We start from the raw sequence: 17021 nt of genomic DNA, 5'->3' as shown, positions 1-17021 counted from the left end.
GCTGTGGGCTCAGGGAGAACAGGACACCTGCCTTTGAGAGGGAAGCCCATTGGCAGGGTGGGGCAACCACTCCAGATCAAACTTAAGGACAGGGCCAGGAAGTCCTATCATGGGCATGGCTTCTTCCTTCTTGCCCCAACCCCGGGGCTCCAAAACCCCAGGCACTCACCCTCGGCTCTGCCGCCTGGGCTGTCACACTGGAGACCTCTGTGGGCAAAGACAGGCAACAGGAGATCTGAATGGTCTGGTGGCCACAGCCCAACCACTGCCCACCTGCCTGGTCCCCTCCACATACCACCCCCAGCTCCCTCGGTGCTCCCTCCAGTGCACACACCCAGCTGACCTGGAAGAGAGAGGGCCCCCGTGCCTGGGGGCTCTGCCAGTCGCTGCCTGTCAGCTGGGGGGTGCCGTGGAGCAACTTCAGCCTGAGCCCAGGCTCGGGGAGTGGACAGCGCCTGGAAAGGACCATCGCAGCTCAGGTTTAGTGAGCACCTACTGCACGCCAGGCACTGGGCTGGAAGCTGTCCAGGCATCGTTTCATTTAATTCTTCATACCAATCCTGCGAGGCAGGGGCTATTAATAACCCCATTTTGCAGATGAAGACATGGAGGCTAAGAGATGAAGCAACATCATTCATTCACATACTCGTTATTTATGGAGTGCCTACTTTGCACAAGGACTGCATAGACAAGCAGTGATCAGATAATCGTAAATGATTTAATTATTAGTGGAATAAGAGCTGCAAAGAAAAGGTGAAGAGCGCCTGAAGTCAGAGGTTTAACAATCATACCAGGGAGTCAACTACAATAAAAGCTCATACTCTGGGGACACTTTCTCTGTTGCCAAACACTGAGCTGAGCACTTTATATGGATTATCTCATCTAATCCCCCTGCAAACCTGAGATAATGATTATCATCCCCATTTTTACAGATGAGGAAACCATCCACTGAAAGGTGGTAAGCACCATGGAGGCAAGGAGTTCTGTCCTGTTCACTTCTCTGTGTATCTCCTAAAACCCTGGTCAGCAGGTGGCCCACAGGCATGCTTCAAAAAATATTTATTAAAGAAATGAATGAATGAATGAATGAGGCATTCAGAGCAATCAGCCCCGCCTTCTTGCATGAGGCTCTCTCCTTCTTGCTTAGACACAAAAGTGGGACCCAAGAAGGATGTGGAGGGTGGGAGGAATAAAAGGATGTGGAAAGGGACATTCTCTGATCTCTCTCCTGCCTTTATCAGAAAGACTCCCTCTGACCTCCCCATCCCACCTCTGGCCTCGATCCGGCCCCTGCTACGTACGCTCAGGGCCCTCTCTATTTCACCTTCACAGTATTTATCACGACCGCAATCAATTATTTGTATGACTGGCTGTTCAGTGTGTCTCCCGCCCAAGTGAGGGCTCTTCAGAGGCAGGGACCGCATCTGTCTTGTTTACCACTGTATCCCCTGACCCTAGGGCCTGGGCTATGGATGCTACATAAATATTTACCGACTGACTCCCTGAGCTGGTCAGGACAGAGCTGGGATTTAGATCCAGGCATGTCTGACTCCCAAGGGAGCCTGGGGATTCAGGGCCCTGGCTGATCCCCAGGAGCTGGGATCTTGGGGAGTGGGAGCTAAATGGGTCCTGACCTCTGTGAAGATCTTAAAGCCTGACCCTGATCACTGACTAGTGTTTCGCCCTGACCTGCTCCCCAGGGCCCACCCCCACAGACACATGTAGACTCTTACCATACTGCTCAGTGCTGTCACCCCACAGTAAGACTGCAGAGCTGACTCGGGGACAGGATGGTGTGGAAAGGGACACTCCCTCACTACCCCTTGGTGCGCAGCAACTTGCAATCTACAAAGCACCTCCTCATACATGACCCACTGAATCTTCACAGCAACCCGGGAGGCCTGTCTTATTATCCCCGTGTTTCAGAGGGAACAGTCTCAGAGCAGTTGTGTAACTTGCCTGAAGTCACACAGCTGCTAAGTGGCAGGATTCCTCATTCTGCCCGAAGTCCAAAGCCACCTTCCATTCCCAGCTCCTGCAGCTCTCCTCCAGTCCCTCCTGAAAGTGCTCTTTCTAGAGCCGTGGTCTAATTTAAGGCTGGGAGGAACCTTAAAATCATCTCACCCACTGGCTTCCAAAGCCTGGGCCTAGGGGAGCCGTGTAAGACTCCAGATACCCAGGCCCTAGTCCAGGGGAGTCTGACTCATAAATCTGAAGGGACATCTGGGAATCTATATTTTTAATGAGCCTCCCCAGAGGGTACACTGTTCTAGTGACACCTCATGCTCCTCCCATTTTACAGATGAGGAAACTGAGACCCCAAGAAGGAAGGAGACTTTGCCAAAGCCCACACAATGGCATGGGAGGCCCCTTCTATTACTCATCCAGGCAGAACATCCCCCTGTCCACTGTCCTTTCCCTCTCTGCAGGTCCCAGGCCTCAGCTGTTCCTTATTGTCCCGCCTACTCGATCACTCAGGGTTCTGCTCTTCCATGCCTGGCTGTAGACTGTGGACTTGCCCCTCCCAGGCTAGGCCCGTTCTGCTTCAAGAATCTCACTGTTGCTCTTGAAGGAAGGGCTGTTGGTAACACCCTCACAAAGGAGGGAAGGGGCTCAGACTCTGGAATCTCCAAGTCTTATTTCCAAGAGTATGGTTGACCCACGGCTCCCGATGCCCTCTTTGAGATGCCTACCAGAAGCCACCACCCCTCCCTTACTGAGGGTGGGGCTCACCAAGTCACCCTGCTCTGGAGACCTCCCACTTGGGGCCTGAGGGTGTGATCTTGGCAGAGGAGAAAAAGCTCCTCTGCAGCAGTGGCTTCTGTTCCACCCACCCGTGAAGACCTCTGGGCAAGTCCTCCTGCCAGACCTCCTGACTCTGTCCACTGCTCTCTCCTGCAGCCTCAGGATCTGAGGGAAGCAGCTGGCTCCCCTCCCCACCACACCCAGCCGGCCATTTTCTTGGACCCCTCCCAAGGGCACCACCTATCCCATGCCTGTGAACAAAGTCGAAAGGGTCCTTCTGTCCTTCTGCCTGCTTCTGGGTCAGTGTGTCTGAGCCTGCCCATGGGGACACCAGCAGGCTGGGAGGGGGCTGAGGGCCCCAACCTGCTGTGCACAGTGCCGGGAAGCGCCAGCCCACATCCTTGAGTCCCCAGCCCCACCCTCCCCCCGCTGCTGCTGCTGCTGCTGCTGCTGCTGCTGCTGCTGCTGCTGCGGCTGTGACCACCCCACCCCTTCCCCAGCCCGCCTCCCCCTCCCCCACCCACAGCCTCCCCAGGGGAGCCAGGCTGCCAGCCCCAGCTCTCACTTCCGGCCTCATGACCCTCTCTCCAGCCTGCACACTCCTCCCCCCACACCATTTCCCTCCCAGCCTGGATTGAAGGCCCAGGGATGTCCTCAAATGGAAAACACTGCATCAAAGGGGCTATTACTGCTGCTGTGAGACCTCCCCCATCACCTCCCTTCCAGGCCTCTATCTCCCAGGATCTGCCCCCTCAGGAACTAAGTACCACCCCTCTCAATCTCCTTCTCTTCACCCCCGTCCCACCTACCCAACTGTGCCTGAAGCTCTTCTTCCAACCTGACTTCAGCCCAAAATCATAACAAAAATAACAATGATGAAAAGAATGATGGCAGCTGCCACTTCTTTGGCATTTACACGGAGGCACAGAGAGGTTAAGTTATGTCCTTAAGGACAAACAGCCATGACATGGAGGAGCTGGAGTCTGAATTTAGGTTTGTTGGGTTTCTTTAAACCAAACTTCTTCACTGTCTAGAGAGTCAGCCCCTTCCCTCCCCTACAGCCTCCTCCAACTGTCCTAGTCCCAATCACCAGTTCTAGCTTTTAACTTCTAATCTACCCCCTCCCACCTTAGTCACCCACATGCACTACCCTCCCTCGCCACTAGGTGTCCCCTTAGAGCTACTGATGCCCCCAAGGGGAGCAAGCCCCGCCCCACCCCCTGGAGCCATCAGGGCCCCCCCCCAGCACAGCGCAGCACAGCGCAGCGCAGCACACCCCACCCCACCCTACCCCCAGCCACACAGAGCTCCTTTGTGCAGCCCTCGCCCACCCCCTTCCTGCCCGGAGCGGGGCACCTGGCAAGCAGGTCTGCCCTAGTCCCGCCCCCTGCCAGCCCCCTTCCCTGGGTGCCAGGTGTGCGGGCACCACTGCCAGCTCTGGCTGAACCTGAGGGTCACCCTGCCGGGTGGCCCTCCCTTCCTCCCTCCGAGGTCACCCAGGGACTGTGCTTCCCGCCCTGCTCCGCCCCCATCCCCTCCTGCCCTTGGCCCTTCCAGACTCCTGTCCTTGTCTTTCCTTCTGTCTGCCGGAGGACTCCCCTCCTCCAGCCCCACCAGGCCCTCCCCACAGCCTCCCACCCCCGCCCACCTCCTTCCCCAGAGAGCTCCTGGTTCCGCCCCCCTCTCCCCGCCCAGGTCTGATGAACTCCTCCTCCTGGAAAGTTGCTGCAGGAAAGGAAGTGACTTCAGCGATTTGGCCACAAGGCTGGGCACTGCTGAGCCCAGCTCAACTGAAGGCTTGCCCAGCCCACCTCCAAAGCACAAATGGAGCCACGTGCACACACCTCCCCCAGTGTGCACCCAGAACCCTGAACACACGCTTCCCCAGTGACACGCGGAGAGATTCCTGTGTACACACACTACGTAATCCCAGCGTACCCACAGATCACCTCAGTGTGTTCAGATTCTTGTCTACATACCTCTCCAGTGGACACTAGCACCCTGCACACATACACCATCCAGTGTGGTACACACAACACTCCAGTATTCTCACACCTGCCCACACGCAATCTTGCACACTCACCACTCCAATGTACCACATTCACAGACCCCGGACATCCTCCAGCCCAATCCACTTATATAACTCTCACATACAGAACCCTCAGGACAGAGCCCTACACACGCCTGCTTGCACACAAGATGCCTTGCACATTTGTAGGCTGGTAGACACAGTCCTGCATCCTCCCACAGCTGTACCTTCCCACCCTTACAATCCCAGGAGGCCCCACCCCCAGACCTCAGGACCCAGGAATGCTCTTTTGGAAGATGGGTGGGGTCCCCAGGCAGGCTGGGCTCCAGGGAGCTTCCTGGAGCCCGGAGGCGTCATGTGTCAGTTCAGGGAGTTGCCTCTGAAGGGCAGGGCAGCCCCACCTGGCCTCTGTGGCTCTTGAGACTGGGTGGGCTAATCTGGGCCAGGAGTAGGAAGGGGGTCCTTCCCCCACCCCATTGCATCCTATGAGGGCAGCCTAGCATACCTGAGCTACCCAGGTCCTCTCAGCACCTCACGATGGCCTCCCAGCTCTCTGGTTCCACAGACTCCAGTAGAAAGGGGTCCTGGGTGGGGGGTCAGCTGCACACATCAGGCACTCTGGTTGTCCACCTCTGCCCTGAGTTCTGGTCACTGTCACAACCCTTTTCTCTTCCCAGTTCTCTCAGGTCATCAAAGTGCAGAGAAGAGTCCCCAGACTAGGAGGCAGGACTCCAGGGGACTTGCTGTATATCCATGGGTCTCAGTTCCCCTTTCTGGATAATAGGGAGTTTGAGTAAGCTGGGTTAATATATTTGATTCTATAAATGGCCTCTTTTTGGCCTAAGCCAGGAGAGGGGACTCCCTGCTAGGAATGGGAAGTAAGTGCTCTTGATCCCCACTCGCTGGGGGTGGCACAGACTTGACTTCCCTGTACACTGTTACCTGAGTGGCTGTGCAGACAGGCCCGGCTCAGCAGGAAAGGCCTGTCTTCGCCAGTGATTCCAGGGTGCTTTCCGCGGCGGCCTGAGAGTTGCCCCGACCCCGGGGCCCTCTGCATGCACTTAGCTGGGAAGGCTCTGGGATCCAGGCCGATGGGCAGATAGGCAGGCAAGCTCCCATCTGTGGAAGTAAACACAATACCCCAGGCATCAGCATGGACACAGGATGAGTCAGAGAGAGGGATGAGGAGGCTGTCCTAGACCGGGCCCACTCTTGTGCACAATGAAATCAGCTCCAACCTCATGTCACAGGGGAGTTGTGAGCCTCTCTTGAAACCCCAGGTTCCTCCCGGGAAGCAGTATCTTTGTGTGTGCAGGTACATGCAGGCATGAACATGAACACACACACTATGGTAGCTTTGGCAGTCAGAGAGTCCTTGGCTCTATCCTTCCTAACTGTGTGATCTTGGGCAAGTCAGTTAACCTCTCTGGCTCTCAGTTTTCTCATCTATAAAATGCGGAGATCTTATAAATGGGGAGGAGTGCTCTGGGGAAACTATAAATGCTAAGAGCTTATTTAGAATGCAGGGGTGAGAGTTGCTGTTCAAAGTGATGGTGAACGCAGATTTCCATGAGGGGTATAATATGCAGCTGGCACTCACCCTTCTCCATCAGTAATTGGTTATGTCTCTTGTTTTCTTTAATAACCATGGCCCTTCTCGCCAGCCCCCTGCTTCCTGCCCATTTGTCTGCCCCGAAGTCTGTACTGGAGCCCAGAGGGGGTGTGGGAATAAAGCCTCATGGACTGCTTAGAGGTTCTGGTTGCCTGGGAATCTGTATGTGGGTTAGAGATCCTGCCCGTATAAATGCACGTCTGTGAATGTTCAGCTGTCTGGGGCAATACACCTGTATGTGGGTTCTTGGGTCTATTTAGCCTTCTGTATGCTTTCCTGTGTATTTTTGTATGTCTGTGTGGGACATGTGTCTTTAAGAGTGTACATGTTTGGGATCATTGTGTTTGCTCACTATGGTCTGTGGTCAGCCGAGTATGTGTACACGTGAGGCTCATGCGTACCTGGGTTTGATGTCTTCAGTTATATGTGTGGGGGTGTGCATCTGGGTCTATTCAGCTTTGTGTGCGTGTCCAGCTGAGCTTGTGTTTGCATGCCTGTGAGGACACAGAGGTGTAAGCACCTACGTGAGACAAGGTGTGCCCAACTGTGGTCAGGCTGTGAGTGTGCCTGTGAGTGCACACTCTGCCTGGCTCTCTGCATCTCACTGTGTCAGGAGCTGAACCGGCTTCTGCCTGTCTCAGAGCTTTCTGGATGTGTGTGGGGGGTGGGGTGGGGGCGTGTGGCTGATCCTCTGCTGTCCCTGCGGGTTTCCAATCTCAAGGCTGATGGCTGTGGGCACTGGTGTCACTGTGCATCAGTGTTGCCACCCTCCTACCTCTGCCTTTCTTTGGATTTTCAGGGTCATAGTGTGCTGGCACGACTGGTCATGGCGTCTCTGTGGGTCTCTTTCACTGTGGGTCGTTATGCGCTCGTGCATGTGTGCACTGTATCACGTTATCATTGTGTGTGTGTGTCAGTGGGTCCTTGTGCCATGTCATTGTATGTCTGTGCCAGTATAGCTGTGTGTCAGTATCAACATGTGTGAGAGGATCTGTGTGCTATGGTGTGCCTGTCAGCACAACGGTGCCTCAGTGTTTGTGTGGCACCTTTGTGTAACTTGTCAGTGCATGTGTGTGTGTCTGTGCATGTGAGAGACCCTTTGTGAGACAGTGTGTGCCTGTGTCACTGTGTTTGTATGCCTGCTTCCCTCCTCCCTCCCTATCTCCTGCGCTTGCTCTCTCTCTCTCTGTAGGAGCCAGACAACTCCCCAAGCCTGGATTAGGGACAATTTATCCACAGGCAGAGAAGGAGAATTCCAACCTGCCAGAGCCTCCCTCCTCTGATCCATCCCCCCTTTCCTCGTGGTTGGGTGGGCACAGAAATGCAGCCTGGCAGCTCCCAAGCCCTCAGGGAGCCCCCACCTCTCTAGCTCCCCAGAGGCCCAGGAGGGCAGAAAAGATGGAAATCTGGGTGGCCCCAGAGCCCTCCACTGGGGGTGAACTGGCTGCCCCTCATCCTGGCCCCCACAGCTTAGCTCATCTTGGCCTTGCTCTCCTACATATGGTGGTGGGGGGGGGGGGGTAGAGTCTGCATGGGGTCTGCCTGGCCCTGGGGGCTGGGGGGACCTCAAGAGCAAAGCTGCTCCCAGCCCCTCCATAACCTGATACTCCCCAGCTGATAAACGTCAGCTCCCCCCACCCCATGAAATACAAATGATGGGGGAACTTGATGTGCCCACACAGGCTGGGGGAGATGCTGGGAGGCGGGGGACAGTGTGGTGGGGGGAATGCGGCAAGGGGGGAGCAGGGGCTGAGCTGGGACTAAGGCTCCCTTCACGGTGCTCCAGGCGCAAGGCAGAATCACATGTTTCCCATTAGCTGCTCTGGCCTCCTTGTTCAGGGGGTGTTGGCTGGGGGAGATTTGTTCTGGTTGCAGACACCAGCCGAGACCACACAAGAGAGAGAGAGGAAAAGACAGACAGAGAGAGATTGAACGCCAGAGGGAGAGAGAAAAAGACAGAGAGAGGGAGAACGAGAAAGATACACAGAGACAGACAGAGGGAGAGAGACAGAGAGACGGAGACAGACAGAAACTGTAAGAGACAGGCACTCACAAACACAAACACAAAAACAGAGAGTGGTGATAGGAGAGGCTAACAGAGACTGGGGGACAGAGACAGTGACAGGGAGATGGAGACCAAAGTGGAGAGAGGCTGGTGAGAAGCTGAGGAGCAGGTGTCAGGGAGGCACAGAGTGGGAGTCATGCCAGGAGGGAACAAGGAGAGAGAACATGACTGTAGGGCCAGGGTGAGCCAGGGAGAAGGGCTGGGTGAGGGTGCCGTGTGGGCAGCCGTGGGGCCAGGAGGGCAGGGGGGAGTGGGTAGGGATGCCAGGCAGACAGGCTGGCGGTGTGTGGGCAGGGGGAGTGGACGCTCCAGAGCTGGCCGGGGCGGGGGCGGCCAGTGCGCCCGGAGGCTCCCGCCTCCTGACCCTCAAGCCTCCGAGAGATAACAGGCCCGAATAGTGCTGACTTGCGGTTCAGAAATCCAATATCCTCCGCGGCGCACTAATCGACTACCTGAGCTCCCGGCCCGCGCCGAGCTGCCCCGATTAATCCTGCGGCTCCACAGCCTTAATTAGTTTAACAGTTTCAGGGGCAGAAGAGGCAGGGAATAGGGCCCCCCAGGCCTGCGGGGACACAGCCCCCCATGTGAAGCCCGCCTGGTGCTCTACCTCCCCAGTCACACCTGCCCCAGTGCCAGGGGCCCCTTTCCACACTGTGTGAAGATACACGGGGTCCTTCCTCCTGGGGAACAGTCTCAAGGGTTGGCACCTGGGCCAGAAGGTAGGTCATGCGGGACTGAGACCCTCGCTCCAGCCCACATCTGTCCCTGTACTCAGGGCCCCCAGAGCTTCCTCTGGCCAGCCCTTTGGGGCCCTGTGGTCTGCGTGGGAAGGCCCTGCCAACCGCAGCCCCACACCACTGGGCAACATGTTGTCTCTTTAGGGTGAGAGACAACCCCCAAGTTACTGACAACCTCCCAACAGCACGAGATAATCACACATGTCACTCCTCACAACAACATCAGACGGGCACATGGTGACACCTCACACATACCCAACAGCCAGAGACAGGCACACAAGTCAGTGACCACCCTCCTAACAGGATGAGCTAAGCATATAACCTGTCACTTCGCCCAGATCGTGAGACGGGCACATGATATCCCCAGACGGGATGAGACAGGGACACAGGTTGTCACCCTCATAACCATGTAACTAACATAAACCACGCACCCCCACACCCACTAACACGATGCGAAATGCACAAAGAACCTGTCTCTCTCTCTCTCTTTCACACACACAAACACACACACACACACACACACACACACACACACACACACAAGCCTCACCTTCCAGGTGTGAGAAAGGTACAGACTACCCCCCCAACCCCACCCACTACAGTATAACCCAGGGACACAACTTCGCCCCTTCCCCATCAGTCCTCCCTCCAGACTGCAGGATGGGCAAATGACACGTCACCCCGACTGCTTCAGACAGGTGACAGCCCACCCCCACTCCTCTCCCATCACTGCCAGCCTGGGTGGTGCTGTCCTCTGCCTGCAGAGGCGTCACAGCTCACGGGGCATGAATGTCACCCCAGCACTGCCAGAGCTGGGCACAGCCACACGTTGCCCCAGTGACAAACACTACTAGCCCTAGGAGGAGGTGGAGGTGCACAGGGATCTGGGTGTGACCTTGGTCCCTGGACACGAGGAGGGGAGGTGCCATGGCCTCCCTCCTGGGTAACCTGGTCGCCTGATGCTGGGGGAGACGAGTACTGGGAAGGACAAGGCCTGGGCACACACACAATCTGAATGCCACCTCCCCAAGCTCCCACCCCCACCCCATTTCTAACTGAATATAGCTGTTATCTAGGGAAGGGACAAAATGAGTAGTGGAAGCAGTGCTGTCACTGAGGCCCGGGGAGCTATTCCTACAAGACTTCTTAGAGATCATGAAGGGGAGGTGGTTATGGGTTGCTGTCACCATGCCCTCAGGGCCCAGGACTGAGAAGGGAGTGGGACGAGAGCTTCAGATCCCCACTGCTGCCAGGGGCACCCCCTTCCTTTCAAAGGCCCACTCTCTAAATTCAGGCCACAGAGCCTAACAAGGAGGCTAAAGTCCAGCGGCATGACTCACCCAGGGAACAGGCCCAGCCTGCTGGCCAAAGAGTGAGGGAGGCCAGGAGCCAAGGGGCCTGGGTTCAAGTCTGAGCTCCTCCCAGGCCAAGCTGAGTGACCTTGGAGCAGCAGTCAGGGAAGTGCCACAGTCGGAAAGAAGCTGAGGCTGGAGACCAGCAAGCAGAGCACTGGGGAGCCATGGGAAGGAAGACATAGCCGTCCAACCCCTGGCTCCACCGCTTCCTCACAAAGAACCTCAGTTTTCTGATCTGTAAAGCGGGGACATTGTCTTGTGTCAGCCTCACAAGACAATGTGGCATAAAGTGGGCAGGTGCTCGAGAAATGGGAGCTTTTTATTGAAGAAGGGAAAACAGAGTAAGAGAGGGCAGGAAACTTGCCCAAGCCACAGAGCAAGTTAGTACCAGCCTCTGCCTCCTGGCTTCCCACCCGGAGTTGTCTCCGTAAGACTCTTGGGGTGGGTGGCAGGTGTTTGAATGCTGTTGGTTCCAGAGCTGCCCTACTGTCCACTGAAGATTAAGGAAACTGATAGGAGTCTGTCATACACCCTGACCTTTACCCTAAACCACACTTGGCCCACTTTCAAATGCTGGACCAGAGAGCCAGCTCTAAGGGAGTGAGGCAGCCCACATCCCAGGCCCCCATGACCAGTGCCAGCACCTGGTGCTTGGAAGGACTGGGGGATCCAGGATGGCAGTGTCCAGGGCCCTCTCATTGTACAGGAGCCCAGAGAGGGACAGGCCCTAGCCTGAGGTCACACAGCATGACAGGAGCAGAGCCCAGAGCCCTGGCCAGGGACAGCCTTGGAGCAGAGTCCCTTTAGCCCCTGGGGGTGGCTGGAGATGGGGGGCCCTGAGGGACTGAGCAAAATGTGGCGACAGATGGCCTGCCGAGGCAGCGGCGATCTGGGCGGCTGGCAGGCATGCTCGCTCCCGCGCAGGGAAGCGGCTAATTTTAGCTGAGGCCTCGATGCCAGCTTTGTTCCCCCCACCCACCCGCCGAGGGGGCCCAGCATGCCTTGCGTGCAACCCGCCTCCCCCAGGCACCCCTACTCCCCCGCCTGGCCCCTTGGTGAGCAGTGCCCAGACCCCAGGGTGCTAGAACAGTCTGCCTGACCAGGCCTCATCACACCCAGAGGCAAGGGCTGGGCCCTGGAGGCCTGGCACCCCCACCCCAGGGTCTGTTTCCCATGACTCCAAGCTCATTCCTTGAAGAGGGGTGGCAGGGAGGAGGGCTAGAGGCCACTGCCCAGACTGGGAGGGCGGGCCTGACAGCAGGGCCTGCCAGTCTTGGGGGGGAGGTGGGGCACTGTCCTCCACCCGATACTTAAGGAGACAGGACCCTTATTCTACCCCTGCCCTGAGACAAATTCTTCTGTGCTGGAGTCCCCCTGGTGTTGGTGAGCAAGTGGGAGGGAGTCACTCCACTCTCTGTTCTTCGTAACTTTGACTTTGCTCCAGGAACTCAAAGTATTAAGAAGTCAGAGACAGAGGAAGGGTAGTATGCCTGTGCCACTGGAGGAAACTAAGGCACAATCTGAGACAGACATCACTGCAGCAGGGGAAGAGATAAATCCCAGGAATCAGTAAGGCCTGGACAGGCTCTTCTTTGAGCTCTTACAGCTAGGGGGCTTCTTGGGCCAGTGCAGCCCCTGGTACTACCCGCTGTCCCCATCTGGGCTGGTAGATGGTAGACTAAATGGATGGAGGCCATCCTCTGAAGGCCTGGAAAGGGCAGCATGGCACTCTTGGTTTTGGTGCCCCATCCTTTGTAGGCTCTTTGACCTTATAACTGCCTCCCCTCATCTCAGATTCAAGTACACATGCACAACAGGGTGCCAAGACATCTGGCCTCTACTTGAAAGGAGACTTCTTTGGGGTGACTCTGGAGGGGCCCCCTCTCCCAGCTCCAACTGGGGGGCTGTGAGGGAAATGACCAAGTGGGAAATAGAGGAAGAAGCCTTGAAAGAAATTTATATATTTAGAGGGAAAGAGTCAGAGAGAAGAGAAAGAGAAGGAGGGAGAAACCAAGGCAGAGAATCAGATTCAGGAAGGGAGACAGAAGGAGGAAGAATGTGGGGGCAAGAGAAACAGGACAGAATGAGGCTTAAAGAGAAAGATGAGGAAGGAGAGGATGAGAGAAAGCCTGAGTGAGAGGGAGAGAGAGAATGCTGAAGGAAGGAAAACAGCAAGAGAGGAACAGAGGAGGAAAAAAAGACAAAGAGACAGAGAGACAGGCAGGATGAGGCAGAGACAAAGACTGAGAGAGAGAGCGTGCAAGATACACACAGAGGGGAAGAGACAGAGAAGGAGCCTGCCACAGACAGGGCAGAGGCACAGAGCACTGAGGACACCACAGGGAGCTGGAGACAGACAGAGGGACTGACATACCCAGAGACCAACAGAGACAGTTGGAGAGGGTGAGACACACAGAGAATGGGGTGGAAGAAGGGGGAGACCCTAAGTGATAGAGTGTGTGCTGGGGGGGGACAGCAGGAGTAGACAGAGGCGAGGAGAGAGGGGATGGGAGGGGGTGTGAGGAGGAGGGGGAGATGTCGTCGCCAGAGCTGGGGGGGACAGAGGACAGAAATGGAATGTGGGTCTGGGCATGAGGCTCACAGATGCATCGGCTCCGGTTTCAGCTGGGGCAGTTGGCTGCTGGGGGGGAGGAAGCAGAGCTGGCGAGGGAGGGGGGCCTGTTGCCATGGCTTCAGGCACGGCAGGGGCACAGTCTACTGGCACTTGGAGCTCTGGGCATGGTAGGGGGCTGACTGAGGGGAGAAGAGGGGGGCCACGAAGAAGCCTCGCCCCTGCCCTTGGGGCTCTACCAGCAAGAAAGTTTCCAGAGAATGGATGGGAGATGTTCCGGGCTGAGGAGAGCTCTGCGTCCTGCTCCACCCCATGGAGGCTGCCAGCGGGGCACCGCTCTCCAGGTTGCCTGTTGGCATCCAGGTTCCCACTAGTGTCTCCGGCTGGCCTCTGGGGATCCTCCTTCTCTGCCCTCTCCAGTCTAGCTGCAGATCCTGCATGCTGCTGCTGCTGCTTTTGCTTGCAGGGGAGCAGCAAGATTGTGAATTCAGGATCTGTAATCCTAACGCAGAGCCCAGGCCTACCGGGCTCCAGTTGCCAAGGCGACGGAGGGTCAGAGGGCAACGCGGGGCGCCCGCTCCTCCAAGTCAGAATCCCAATTGTTAGAGCCCAAGAATAAACAGCTGAAGCGGCCGTGGGGGGGCAGAGAGGGGGGCTGAGGTCTGCATCGGCTCAGTGTGGTGTTGTCAAGCGAGATGTCACTAATTGTCTGAAGGAACGGGCTGAGGCAGCTCTTAACTGCTTCTGTGCCACCGGAGACACCTTGGCTGCCTGGCCCCATCCCCCGGGCCTCCCAGCATTCCACTGGGCCAGGCTGTTGGTGGGGGGAGTGCTGGCCCAGCATAATCCCTGCCTCTCTTGCACTGAACCCCACATACTTTAGCTCCCAATACTCCTCTTCGCCCAACTTGGAACCTCCTACCTGCAAGCTAAATGCGTATGTCCCCAGAACCAGTACCCCCAATCACCAGGCCCCCAATACTCCTTGTGGCCCAAAACTGCCCCCTTGGCCTGCAAAACCTCTCTCAGTTCCCCTAACATGTCCTCCTCCTCCTCCCAGAAGTCAGGGGCTCTGGTACAAGATGTGCGGATAGCAGAGGAAGAGAGGCTTCTCAAGAAGAGAGGTTCTTCTCAACTTTGGGGGAAAGGAGAGAGCGGGGAGGGCAGAGACCCTCCTATGGGTAAAGGGAAGGCCCAAAGCACCTTTCTGTGCAACTCCCTACTCTTAGTCACATACCAGAGCCAAAGCCCTGGATGGAGCTGGGAAACCAGGTTTCTAGCTTTTATTGCTCTCCTTGCTGTGTGACTTTTGACAAGATACTTTCCCTCCATGGGCCGGTCTCCTCATCCATCATCCATCCTAAACATTTAGTAGTGCCTATTTTGAGGCACGCTGTGTCTGGAACCCCTGCCCAGAGGGACTCCCAATCCAACGGGTGAGATCCATCAGGTAAGATAGTCCATGAATACACGGAGCAGTCTGGTACCCAGTAAATTGTTCAGTGGACGGCAGCTGGTGTGAGTACTGGTACCGCCGTTATTACAGAGGATCACTAAAAGGGTGTAATCAGAAAAAAGACTGAGGAAGAAGTCAGGTGTGGAAGGCTTCCTGCAGAAAGTGGTATTTGGCAAGATTTGGATAGGTGGGCAAGAAACAGAGCGCTCCAGGAAAGAGAAGTCTTGTGAGGTGCTTCAAGGGTAGCTGAGCTGTACGGTCTCAGGGTCGCGTGTTCAGCCCCTCCCAGAGCAGGAAGGGCGAGGCCTTCAATGGTCTCCCCGCCCCATAGGCTGGGCCTGCCTCCTCCTCCACCCACTGCGCCTCCGGATGCCAGGAGAGCGGTGTCTGGGAGGGGGCGGGCCGCCCGCGGGCAGGGCTCCCGGAGATTGGTAGCACCTGGAGTGATGTCACAAGGGGCGGGGTCAGGGCTTCGGGCACGCCTCCTGCCCCAGACCCCTGCCCCACGCCCGAAAGGCGGGTCCCCGGGAGGGGGCGCTCAGGACACTTCGCGGCCCCGTCAGGTGGCGGGCGGGGCCCGGGCGGTGTCCGTGGGCGGGAAGCTGGGCACGGAAACAGGGGATCCCCCAGAGAGGGCCCAGCCCAGCCCTGGGCTGGACGCGTACAAAAGGCGACTTGTTCTTTCTTGGGATGCCTGCGCCTTCTCAAACATACCTACAGCCACACTCCGGGGACAGGGGACAGCTACACCTACACATGGCTCACAAAGCCCGCTGAGTGGGGAGTGGGGGGCTGCCGCTGGCCCCAGAGGTTGGCGTTAGGAAGAACCCTGCCCCAACCAACCTTTGCTACAGACTCGACACCATTCACCTCACCCTATCCCACTCCAGTGACCTGGATACTCCCAGCCTCCTGTGTAGCTCTGGGGACATTGACCCAGGCACATTCTCGTAACTACCCTCTCCCTCAGACCATCTGTAGTCACCAGGCCTGCCCTGGAGTCAGACGGGCAGCTTCTATGCAGGCTCTGTGTTCTATGTGACCCTGGGACACAGTGAGGCTCATTAGGGTTACTTTTTACTGAGTATTCTATGCTAATCCTCACCATTACCCCTTACGGTGAGTCCCATTCTGTGGCTGAGGAAACTGAGGTTTAGGTGAAACAGCTTGCCCAATGCAGAAGCAAGGATTTGAACCCAGGTTAAGCTTGACTTCAGAGCCCGTGTTCTTCCGTGTATTATCTCTGCCTCCCATCACATCATCTTACCCTCTAACACCCCACCACACACACAACCATAGACGGCAAAGCCATCTCAGAATCAAGGTGTAATTCTCCACCCCAAACACATCTCAATATCACAGTCTAGTATCAGGCAGTTTCCCTCACTAATCAGACAGTGTGTTGTGGAGGGGAGAGTCTCCTACCTCTAAGCTCCGGCTACCCGCCCGCCGCCCCCCCTCTCCCGCCGGCCATAAGAGTCATAAACGGGGCACAGAGTGAGAGCAGGGCCAGAACAGGCTACCTCTAACCTTTCCAGCAGGCTCACCTCCACCTCCCCTGACCCCAGGATGACAAAGCACTGCTTTACTTTCTGGGGTGCCAGGCCTGCAGCTCTCCCTGACCTCTTGTGCAAGGACCTCCCCTAGCCCCCAACCCCTGCTGAGAACAAGTCGAAACAAACTCCTTCCTGGGGATGTCAAAGCACCTTTCCTGGGGGAGGCGGCTCTGTGATCCCCTGAGCCCGGCTAGGGAGCAGGATCGGGTTACTCTTTCCCCAGCTGTGCCTGGACTCCTTTGGGTTGACCTTTCACCTCATCCAGGCCAGGACCCAAAGCGGGCTGGAGTCCAGCCCTCACCTCCTGTTAACCCTCTGCATTCCTCATCTTTTTATTCTGGAGCCCCCCCACTCCCCATTGCGGGTCTCAGGAAGCCCAGCGAGCATGCCAACCTTTCCCCACCCTCCCATCCTGGGGTCCGATTTCCCAGAGAGCTTTACAGACTGCTCCTCCCTACCCCCTGTCCAAGCTGCCCTACCCTGCCAGGATCAGATACCTCCGCCCAAGCAGCTGAAAATGACCTGGGCTATTTTCGCTCTGGGATCGCGTTGCAAACTCCCCCTTGAGCTGGCAGCTTCCCACATCCCTCCACACCATTGCCCCCTACTCCTCATCCCTCACCCAGAACCACTGACTAACAGGACAGGAGGGCTTTTAGAGGCCACTGGCCTAAACTCATCAGATGGGGAGACTGAGGCCCTGAGGAATAGGCACAGGGCTGGGCAGAGAACCAGGCTTCCTGGGTCCCCGCCCACATCTGTTTCTACTGTCTAGCACGGCCTGCTCTGTACCCTAGATCTCAAAGCCTCTGACCCAGCCGACCTCCTCTAAGCACCAGCAAGTCACACTGGAGGCTACCCACAAGTCTCTCTGCCACCCTGCATGTCACAATC

The 17021-nt window shown here is 56.8% G+C and overlaps 1 protein-coding gene across 11 annotated transcripts in view; it reads right to left on the bottom strand.

Moving 5' to 3' along the window:
* Window positions 1-17021, bottom strand: part of AHDC1 (AT-hook DNA binding motif containing 1) — a 63986-nt gene that overhangs the window by 15621 nt on the left and 31344 nt on the right. For 7 of the 11 annotated variants that reach the window (XM_070510617.1, XM_070510616.1, XM_070510618.1 and 4 more), the window contains 4 exons: window positions 5717-5893; window positions 5280-5547; window positions 344-455; window positions 170-207 (listed from right to left, as the gene is read on the bottom strand). The gene's annotated coding sequence lies outside the window, so the exon portion shown is untranslated. The remainder of the gene's footprint in view (window positions 1-169; window positions 208-343; window positions 456-5279; window positions 5548-5716; window positions 5894-17021) is intronic. The other 4 variants (XM_044770149.2, XM_044770145.2, XM_044770153.2 and 1 more) reach the window with 2 other exon arrangements.

This window comes from Equus asinus, chromosome 5 (genome assembly GCF_041296235.1).
Source record: "Equus asinus isolate D_3611 breed Donkey chromosome 5, EquAss-T2T_v2, whole genome shotgun sequence".
Lineage (NCBI taxonomy): Eukaryota > Metazoa > Chordata > Mammalia > Perissodactyla > Equidae > Equus > Equus asinus.
The sequence above is the reverse complement of the archived record's forward strand: the minus strand, read 5'-3'. Positions and strand labels throughout refer to the sequence as shown.